A 10,284-nucleotide genomic window follows, 5' to 3' on the forward strand; every position below is an offset into this window, starting at 1 on the left:
GAATTTCAAGGGAGGAGTTAGGTCAGAATGGGTAGGCTGCAAAACAACAAGTAAAGATTTATTCCGAGATGAAACGTTGTGGCGGTTTTCTTATCTTTTCAACATGGACTAAACTTTTACGTGTTCCTTATATGCTATATATGTATATATTAGCACCAATGTCGTTCTTAAAAACTAACATGAAATTGTCAGGGACATTCACCTATATACAAAGACGAGACAGACAAAGTAATAATTCTATATTAACGTGGCCTACATATTGACGCAATGATCGAACTAAGTGACGTGTTCTGATTCAGATCCCCTGCAGTTCATGCCAATTAGAACAATAGCAATGCTGAGTCCTCCCCACCCTACTGAGCACAAATTCAGCTGCTCTCCAGTTCTGTTCTGCATGTTTTTTCATTGCAATTGAGCTCGGAGCTGGAGATGATCTCCATACAGTTCTGTGTTAACTAGCCCGCACTTGCGTGCTAATTTACGGGTTGTGGCAGATGCTTTTCTATAGTTCATATACATGACGGCAACCTGTTACCGAGGAACCTGAGAGGTTTAAAAGCCTCACGAACCAGGCAGGACTCGAACCTACAATCTTCTGATCCGAAGTCAGACGCGTAATCCATTACGCCACTGGCCCATAGAACATGTGTTTGCATTCCACCACAGAGAGCTCTACACTGCTACCAGTAGTACACTTCCCCATCTAAATTTTCACAGCAAGAAACTTGTGTTTCCTACTATTTTTATCAGGTTTAAAATATCATCTCCTTAAAACAGAAAAAGTGTTGGTGTGTCGTGCTGAAATTCTGATTGATTTTGAATTCAAAGAAAAAAGGTTTTCTTCCAAAACACCGTGAAATTGTCACATCTTGCAGACAATAGGTGTATTCCATGTTGAAAAGAGAAGAAAGAAAACCATGGAGCCTTTTACAGGTGTGAGGCTTCTTCAGGTGTGAGAAGACCTCACGGCCGAAACGCTGTGTTTCCGTTCTTCTCTTTTCAGCATGCAATAAACCTATTACTTGTTCCTTTGCAGCCGAGGCATGCTGACGTAGCTACCCAGCTGAACATCTTGCAGACTCTACAGTACTTCTCTCCTGTAGAAGTAAAGCAGGGCTTGCTGGGTGAGCTTTTGCTCCGGTAAATTAGGTCACGTGTCATGTTAAATCACTTCTTCTAAACACAACATTTGCTGGTGCTAGCTTTCCCCATGAAAAGAGACATTTCCCTTACAGTACATGACATATCGTTTTTATTCTATCAATAAGTATAGAAATAAAACAAAAGAAAAAATGTTGTCGCCAAAGAATGCACAGCTCTGTCGCCTTGGGGAGGTGTCAAGGGCATTGAGCTCCTTGGACATGAGAAGTGCCCGATAAATGCCATTTCTCATCATTTCTCTTGGCGTCAGTTCTGCTATTAAATGGGACGGAGGCAAGGGGCTCAGAGAGCAGATTAAGTGCACACCGAACGCAGATGTGTCCAAGTGTCTGTAAAAGCACGGTGCTCTGCTGGCGCTGTTCCCTAGTGGCTTAAAGTGCCTGCCTAGTAAGCAGGCGATCCTGGGTCTGAATACCAGCGGTGCCTCTCTCCGTGTCTTGTTGTGCCGCATATCTCATTTCAGACAAACATGTACAGCTTGGTTCAGTTTAATGCAAGAATTCATTTCCTTTCTGGAATAACTTGTTTTTGAAGAAATCCATACAGCTTGTGAAAGATGAAATCCATTTCTTGGTTGTCAGTGGAAAAAGATTGCCGGCTGCAAGAAGTGCAAGTGATTGTTTTCTTTGACCATAAACCTGCAAATGTAGGGCGCACAAAAGACTGTCAGACTCTGTGGTGCTGAAAAGTTGGTGGTTCAAGCCCCTCCAGTATGCGTGTCTCAGTTTTTCCAATGTAAACATCATCACCATTGCTAAAGAAGATGGCGCAGAAGGCTCCACAGCCGAAACGTTGTGCTTCTTTTCTTCTCTTTTCAGCATGGAGTAAACCTTTGCTTTATCCTTTGCAGCCTAAGCATGCTGACGCAGCTACCTTTCTCTTAACACGCCTCAATCATTATTCACTAAAACGATCAGCAGAATAAGTCGCCTTTGTGGTGATGTCACTCCTCTGCTTCACAAATGTCCTTAGTGACGGGCCATTTCTTTCTGCCATTTTTCCGGAGCGGTTATTGATTGCTCCATCATTTCCCTCTTACTTTCCATCACTAGATTGAAAAAAAAAACAGAAACAGGCTGACAGGACGACAATCAAATTGCAAAAACTCATCAAAGCACTCGATAGAGTATTTGAATCCACAAGTAGCTACGAGCAACTTTGTCCTGGCTTGCATGAAAGTCGGAAAATGTCAAAAAGAAAAAGATGGTGGCTTTTTCATATTCGTTCTTTTATTTTTAGTTCGTTGCTTCTTCTGTCCATTGTCCTCCTGCCTGGCTCTTAACCTGTGACTGTTTGAACGCACACAGTAGACTTTCATGCAGGGGATTTGTCCTGAGCCTCTGTGAAAGACCCACCCACCCCCATAAATAACTGCTCTAGAAACACATGAATGCAAAACTAAACCACAGCTTAAAGAGGAGCTTGTCATGACCGCCAGGCAGTTAAGACCAACTCTTAAGCAATCTAAACAGCACCAGCAGCGGGTGATTATTAACAAACGCCGCCGCACGAGTTTACCCACCTGCACACACTCCACCGTGCGGTACGCAGTGCTATTTTTACCATCTTTATCTGCTTCCCGCTGGTATTGAGTCTACTCCTTGAGAGCTCTACCTGGCGTTTTTTCCATTACCTCGTTTATTCTGGATATTGGACTCCCCTTCTGCCTTTTCGACTTTGGACCTCGCCTCTCACCTCGGACTGTTTGCCACCAGTGTTCTCCCTGGATTACGACTTACCTTACGCCTCTTGACCAAGAAACAAAGCAAAGCAGAGCAAAACAAAACAAAATGAACAAACGAAAACCCTCACGTCCCGCACTTGCATATAACGCCGTTACGTGCCCGAGCGGTATTTTACGTCATCCTAGCACTGCACCCCGGGGCGTACGGTATATGGGAACGAGCACACGGCACGAATCGTCTCGAATCTCGAATCACTCCCTACAGCTGTAAGGCACCTTGAAGCATGCACCCCCAACATTCTTCTTTGCGCATCTGTGAAAGGTAAACTCTTGAGCAAACTCTGAACCAGCTCTAAGGAAACTAATCCGATTAGACGTTACTTTGACTCATCTTTTAAGGGACCCTTGTTAATTGGAGAAATCAATGATTTCGAATGAATTCTGTATGCGTTAAAAGACAGCTATACACAGAAAACATGCAGGACACTTCTCATGATGTTTCCCGAGCCGAAACACAGTGCGTTTTTCCAAGCCATCTGACAAAGCCCGCCCACTGAAAACTGCAGCAAATCGTGTAAAGACGTTCAACTTTGTAACTACTGCACGCACAGGAAGCAGAATAAATTCCTCTTTTCAAACTGTCAAAGGTTTACTTTGCGAACACTGCAGGACATCGCACAATCTCTTTTGAACGGGGACAAACGATTTCTTATGGGGCACAGTAAGTACAGACGTTTAAAAAGCTCCACTCATGCCGACGATGCAGCATGAAGAAGCGCAACCTAACGTTTGCATTCCTAGCAAATTCCTTTTATTTTTTGATAAATAAAGACAGTCTTGTTTAACAAACAACACACACAACATTTTACATTGTCAATTCAATTCAAATCAATGTATTTCTATATAGCGCCTTTCACAACAAGGTTGTCCCAAGGCACTTAACAATGCAAGTTGTTAAGAGCCTTGTGTCTAATATGCCGCCTAGGTAACGTGCTGTCTCTTTGAGGCAAATGTTTAAATCCTCTGAGTTAAGTGCTGAAGTTATAGTAGTCCTATCAGTATTGTTGCCTCCGATCAACAGATCCTCAGTTTTCTCAGAGTTGAGTAACAAAAAGTTTTCACACATCCAAGTATTTCCTTCCTTAATGCATTTAACTAAACTGATAATAGAAGAGTTGTCGTTTGGTGTAAACAAAATGTTTATTTGAGTGTCATCAGCATATGAATGAAAGTTCATATTATTTTTTCATATTATCCTACCTATCAGCAGCATGTAGAGAGAGAGAGCAATATTGGTCCCAGCACTGATCTTCTGGTACCCCAAATTGAACTGGTGACATTGATGAAGCAGTACAATTATTAGATATTTGAACATAATGAAAACGATGAGTAAAATGTGAAGTAAACCACTGAAGGACGGTTCCAGATAAGCCAACCTCAAACTCAAGCCTGTGTAACAAAACAGAGAGGTCAACCGTGTCAAAGGCAGCTCTAAGATCTAAAAGCACAAGCACTGTTGCATTCCCCGCATCAGTAGCTAAGAGAATATCATTTACGACTCTTGTTAATGCAGTTTCAGAAACCAGACTGAAATTTCTCAAGTATATTATTTGAATCCAGATACGATTGACGTTGGGCAACAACTATTCTCCCAAGACTTTTAGATTGAAATGGGACCTTTGAGACAGGCCTGTAGTTGTTAAGAACTTGTGGATCCAAATTTGACTTCTTAAGGAGCGGTCTAACAACCGCTACCTTAAATTGATCAGGTACAACGCCTGACGCAAGCGATGCATTCATCATACTAATTATAGGTCCTGCCAGTCCTTCGAGGGAATCTTTGACTAGCTGAGTGGGGATGGGATCTAGCGAACAGGTGGTTGACTTTGTCTTACGTCTGTGTTCATGAGTCCACCATAAGAAAAATCTGAACAGGAGTGGTGATCATGCGAGGTCACCATGGAGGAAACCACTGCTCTCCCCCCAAAAAAAACCACCACTGCCCCTCTCAAGTTTGCTAAAGACCACATGGATGTTCCACAGCAACTCCTGGAACAATGTTCTGTGGACAGACGTGACAAAAGTTGAACTTGTTGGTAAATGTGCACAGCGTTATGTTTGGAGATAACAAAACACTGCATACCAACTCCAAAACCTCATCCCACCTGGGAAGCATGGCGGAGGCTGTTTTGTTAAAACAGCAATGTCAAATGTTGGGCGTGTGTTGTTTGTTAAATCAGACTCTCTTTATTGATTATTATGACTTAGATAAAGATAAGATCACATGTTAGGAGCCATTCATGCAGAAATCCACATCATTCCGAAGGGCTGTTTACAAAAGTTTTTCTCCCAACTGTATGTGAGAAAAAAGCAGAGACGCTCACTGAGTAAGGTGGGGTTGCAGCTTTGCAAATCACAAGGACATTTGTACGCTCAAAATGGGACAGGAGCACCCCAGATGGGACTCGAACCCACAATCCCTGGCTTAGAAGGCCAGTGCCTTATCCATTAGGCCACTGGGACACACTGGGTTGGGTCGATCACGCTGATGAAGAGCCAGTTTTTTTTTTTCCTTTGCTTTTTCAAAGGGATCCCCAAAATTAGGAAAGTTAGGCAGCAGAAGGTTTACTGTGACCTGAGAAGGACCGGCATCCAATCACGGTGGTGCACACACACACGCTCTCACTCATCTGAGCTACACGGCTACCAAGATGATCTCAGGTGCGCCGAGCTGGTACGGAACATATTGAACTGATTGACGGCGAATTGTTTCTCAGACAGGCTTTTCACCTCTGAGCTCCCTGACTGACAGTAATCCGCTAGGTAGTGAAACAGTCAGCTGCTTCTAAGCCTTAAACAGCTGCATCTCGGCGCTTCCACAGAGAGATGATTTGAAAGCCAAACATCGCCCATTGGGAACACCTTACTATCACTAGTTTAAGAGACTCTTAAGGTCTTGCAGAGGTGCCTGTCTAATAGCATGTGCTTTGCAAGCTATAGGTGTTTGGACTAAGGCAGAATGCCTGTTAACAAAATGTTTTTCTAAAGGGGCCTCGCACTCTTTTCCAAGCAATGGTCACCATCCCCACCGAGTGTCACAATGTAGTCATGTCCTAGGACATCACCTGTTAGTCTCCATTTGTCTGCCACCAACACTTTAGGTTACGGGGTCACAACCGCACCCCAGAGACCAGAGGAGCCGTTGGCGTTCTGGCGGCGCAGATTGGGCTGAAGGTGGGGCGCTTGAATCTCGCTGTTGGAGGCCGTCTGAAACTGACCCAAGCCTTTCCCTTGAATTAAATGTAAATAAGAAATGAACCCCAGATGCACATGGAATCAATCACGTGTTTCCTTTGAGCCGTTTCAGAGACTGCTCCAGAGTTTACCTTGCACAGATGCGCAAAGATTAATGATGGGGGTGCACGCTTCCAGGCGTCTTACTACTGTAGGGAGTGATTGAGACAATTCGTAGCTTGTGCTCATTTCCCTCTATTCCCCGTGTTACAGTGGTAGGATGACGTAAATTCCTGCTTCGACACGTAACGGGACTATAATCAAGTGCAGGAGCTGAGGGCTTTAGTTTTGTTTCGTTTTCCATGGCGTTCGTAAGCGCGCAAATCAAAGGCAATTCCTGCGTCTAACACGAATGTAAATGCTTTTGAAAGTGCAGTGTGGTGCAGCTTGTAAAATCCTTGTCCACATTTTTGGTTTGTTGATGTTTTTTTCTGTCTGCCAAAGTTGCGTTTTGACATCCGGACTGGGGGACTTTATCATTTGAACGTGAAGCCAGCCTTAAACCCTCTGAGGCGTGTCTGTCTGCCGGCACGAATCTTGTGAAAGGTATTTTTTTTTAACGGAGAGCAACTTTAAAAAGGTTTCCGCAGCCACCTCGCAGTCCGTGTTTGATTATAGGAGGAATACGGCGGCGGCGAGTTCGCATTTGTCGTGCTCGAGTGGTTAAGGCGATGGGCTCGAAATGCGTTGGGGCTTCCCCGCGCAGGTTCGAAACCTGCCGACTCCGGCGTCTGCCGCACGTCGCCTTGTGCCTGCACGGCAGAGGCGAAGTGCCGCTTCTCCTTTCCTGGTACTATAACAACGCGAAATCGCTTGGACCCGCTGCCATTGAAATCAATTCTTCAGATAACCACACATTTTGCGTTCGCACCTCTGGTGCTCTACTTATACCTTTGAAAACCTAATGAATAAAGCTGAAAGAACCGACACGATATGTAGGTGCTGGTAAAGCACGCAGTAAAGAACTGTTAACAGCAAGGGTTTCAGTGGGTTAACTGAGGAGAAGGCGTGATCGCTAATTGTTGACTTTTTATTTGGTGTTAGAAACACTCTTACTGTGCATGACGTGCAACAAATGTAGCCACAGAAATTGCATCACGCTTTCATGTATGCTATTGCAGACACCAACGTTGCCTAGATAGAAAACCGAAATAGCCGTGGGTTTGCTTGCTGGTCTGAAGGATCTCTCTTCGAATCTCTATCATTTGTCAATGGAAGTAAAAGGCGCTGCAATCTCATACGTTCAGAATCAAACCCGCAGCTGTTGTTCGACTTTATTTCTTGACTAATTACAACTGAGTGTCGCATGAGCAGTTACATAAACTTGTCTGGTATATTTGAACACAAATGCCGTTCTTCAATTAAAACTAACAGAACATTGTCAGGGACATTCAGTTCTATACAAACAAGAGACAGACAAGAGAATATTTCTACCGTTCACGTGGACTACGTGTTGACTTACTGATCGGAATAATTGAAAGGTTCGGGCTCATAGCCGATGCAGTGCGTGCTAATTAGAACAGCAACGCTGAGCTCTCAGCACCGTACTGAGCCCAGGTGTTTTTCTAAAGCTGTCAGGTGCAGTTCATTTACATGAAGGAAATCTCTTACCGGGTACGATTACAATGCAGTAAGTAGCACAGACTACTTAGGGAGTAGCCAGATGCGTTTAAAAACGACCCGAGCCAGGCAGGAGTCGAACCTGCAATCTCCTGATCCGTAGTCAGACGCGTTATCCATTGCGCCACTGGCCCCGGTGTGACACTGCAGGACTGTAACCCAGTGAGATCAGCACTGCAACTAGTAAAATATTACCCCCGGTCCATTCTTTACCAAAAGTGAGAAAGACCTGTTTTCTACATTTTGTCTGTTTTAAAACCATATCTCAAACCAAACCAAGAGTCTGTCTTTTGCACTGATATTCTGATTCATTTCGATTTCAAAGAAAAAAAAAACATTATCTTCCAAAGCATCATAAAATTGTCCCTTCTTCCAGACTCTACTTCTCTCTTGTAGTAGTACAGCAGACCTTTCCAGGTGAGCAGATCACAGAGTCCGAAATATGCTTCCTCCATCAAGAAAAGTACCTGAACATGACTCTGTCTTCATAAAAGCGCCCCTGTAATAAAGAAATTAAATCCGAAATCAAGAGGGCAGTTGCCTACTGAAGTTCAAGAAGTCATCAATTTTAACCTAGCAACACATTAAAGGCTGCATCTATACAAGTACGATTCTAGAAATGCTCACCAGATTACGTTTTAAGAAGGAACTGCGCCTCAGGTTCCGCCGAGATCTTAACTTGGATGGCAGGATTCAGAGTCCGGAGTGCGGACTGATGGCGCACGGAGGGTCCACATACTGTGGATCCCTCAGTGATCTTCCGCGTGTTTAAACCGCCAGCGTGTGACTCCCCTGTCCCCGTGACCTCATTGCTCTGCTCTCGCCTCTGTGCAGCTGAGCCCGACTCATGGTAAAGTGGAAAAAAGTATGCCCTCAACGTGGGATTTACTCTGGATCGAGGATAGATGTCACTTTTTTATCATTGAACAGGATGTATGTGATGTGGCGACTAGGTTCAATTTTGTATCCTCTTTAAAAGATTAAGGACTGGGGTGAGCGTGATTTACCACCCTTTCAGCTAAGAACCCGACATGCGGACCGTTTAAGCTGCATAGACTCGGTTGTTTAACTCGTCTCCGTTAGCAGGGTTAAGGTTAAAGAAAAAAAACATTGCTGACTTCTTTTTTTTTTTGCCAGCCGCCAGCGCTGATTAGCAAGGTTTGTATTTCATGTTTTGCAAGTTGCATCCATTTTAAGAAAAACAAGTCGCGTTAAAGACAGGAAATGAATACTTGCAAGTCTAGCCGTAGGCGGTTGTCTGTAAGGACCAGTTCTGTTTGAGAAAACAGAACAAAGAAGGCACCGCTGGGATTTGAACCCAGGATCTCTTATTTACCAGGCAGGCGCTTTAACCAACTAAGCCCCGGCGCCCCAGGAGCATTATCCTTTTGCAGCCACTTGGACACACCACTCAGACACATCTGCATTCGGTGTGTGCTCCGCCTGCTCGCTGAGCAAGTTGCCACCTTTACATACAATAGCAATATCAACACCAAGAGAAAGGGTGACAAATGGCTTTTATCTGGAACTTTTGATGTCCAAGGAGCTCAATTTGCTTTCTGTGTACAACAGGGCCACTGAACTCCACACTGGCCACTGAACCACAGCAGTGGCTTGCTGGCTTGACATCTCCTAAGGAAAATGTTGAAATTGCATGTGGAACAGGAAAATGACCCTCGAGTACGAGGGAAAAAAAAGAAAAAGATCATCTGGAGCGCGCCATCCCATGTCCGGACAGCCCAGTTTCATTGACAAGGTGGCTGAGTGGTTAAGGCGATGGACTGGTAATCCATTGTGCTCTGCAGACATGGGTTCGAGTCCCATTCTCATCGCTCTCCATGTCTTACACGTTTGCCGTTGGCCCTCCTGTTGTTTGCTCTGGTGCTAGAGCTGTACATTTTCTAGCGGTGGCTGAACATGGTATAGTGGGCCAACGTCGGTATCGAGCAGTGACAGTAACAGTACTTACTGCGCCCCATAAGAAATCATTTGTCCCTGTTCAAAAGAGATTGTGCGATGTCCTGCAGCGTTCGGAAAGCAAACCTTTGACAGTTTGAAAAGAGGAATTTATTCTGCTTCCCGTGCCTGCAGTAGTTACAAAGTTGAACGTCTTTACACGATCTGCTGCAGTTTTCAGTGGGTGGGCTTTGTCAAATGGCTTGAAAAAACGCACTGTGTTTCGGCTCGGGAAACATCATTCATGAGCAGTGTCCTGCATGTTTTCTGTGTATAGCTGTCTTTTAACGCATACAGAATTCATTCGAAATCATTGATTTCTCCAATTAACAATGGTCCCTTTTTGAACCTGCGAGAAGCATTCTTTCCATGTAACAGATTTACTCCGGGGAAAGGCAGCATGACATTGAGAGTAGCTCAAGCTTTCAGCACCCGTATCGGACTGCATGTATGCAGACACCGCTCAGAATCCCCTGTAAGATTCTCCTTCAATTCCGTTTTGCAGTGCTTTAGCTCTTTCAAAAGGCTTCGCTTTGCTAGTCACAGTCCAAGGCTCATGACAGCATTTG

General features: G+C 44.4%; 5 non-coding genes across 5 annotated transcripts; 1 reads left to right on the top strand and 4 right to left on the bottom strand.

Annotated features, from left to right (window-relative positions):
- Positions 1-564: 564 nt before the first annotated feature.
- Positions 565-637, bottom strand: trnar-ucg (transfer RNA arginine (anticodon UCG)). The gene has a single exon. It is a non-coding gene; the product is annotated as a tRNA-Arg (tRNA).
- Positions 638-5,295: 4,658 nt separating this feature from the next.
- Positions 5,296-5,368, bottom strand: trnar-ucu (transfer RNA arginine (anticodon UCU)). The gene has a single exon. It is a non-coding gene; the product is annotated as a tRNA-Arg (tRNA).
- A 2,452-nt stretch (positions 5,369-7,820) lies between these two features.
- Positions 7,821-7,893, bottom strand: trnar-acg (transfer RNA arginine (anticodon ACG)). The gene has a single exon. It is a non-coding gene; the product is annotated as a tRNA-Arg (tRNA).
- Positions 7,894-9,056: 1,163 nt separating this feature from the next.
- trnat-ggu (transfer RNA threonine (anticodon GGU)) lies at positions 9,057-9,130 on the bottom strand. Its single transcript has one exon. It is a non-coding gene; the product is annotated as a tRNA-Thr (tRNA).
- Positions 9,131-9,509: 379 nt separating this feature from the next.
- Positions 9,510-9,591, top strand: trnat-ggu (transfer RNA threonine (anticodon GGU)). The gene has a single exon. It is a non-coding gene; the product is annotated as a tRNA-Thr (tRNA).
- Positions 9,592-10,284: the final 693 nt, after the last annotated feature.

The sequence above is a fragment of the Lepisosteus oculatus genome, unplaced genomic scaffold (assembly GCF_040954835.1).
Source record: "Lepisosteus oculatus isolate fLepOcu1 unplaced genomic scaffold, fLepOcu1.hap2 HAP2_SCAFFOLD_45, whole genome shotgun sequence".
NCBI classification, from domain to species: domain Eukaryota; kingdom Metazoa; phylum Chordata; class Actinopteri; order Semionotiformes; family Lepisosteidae; genus Lepisosteus; species Lepisosteus oculatus.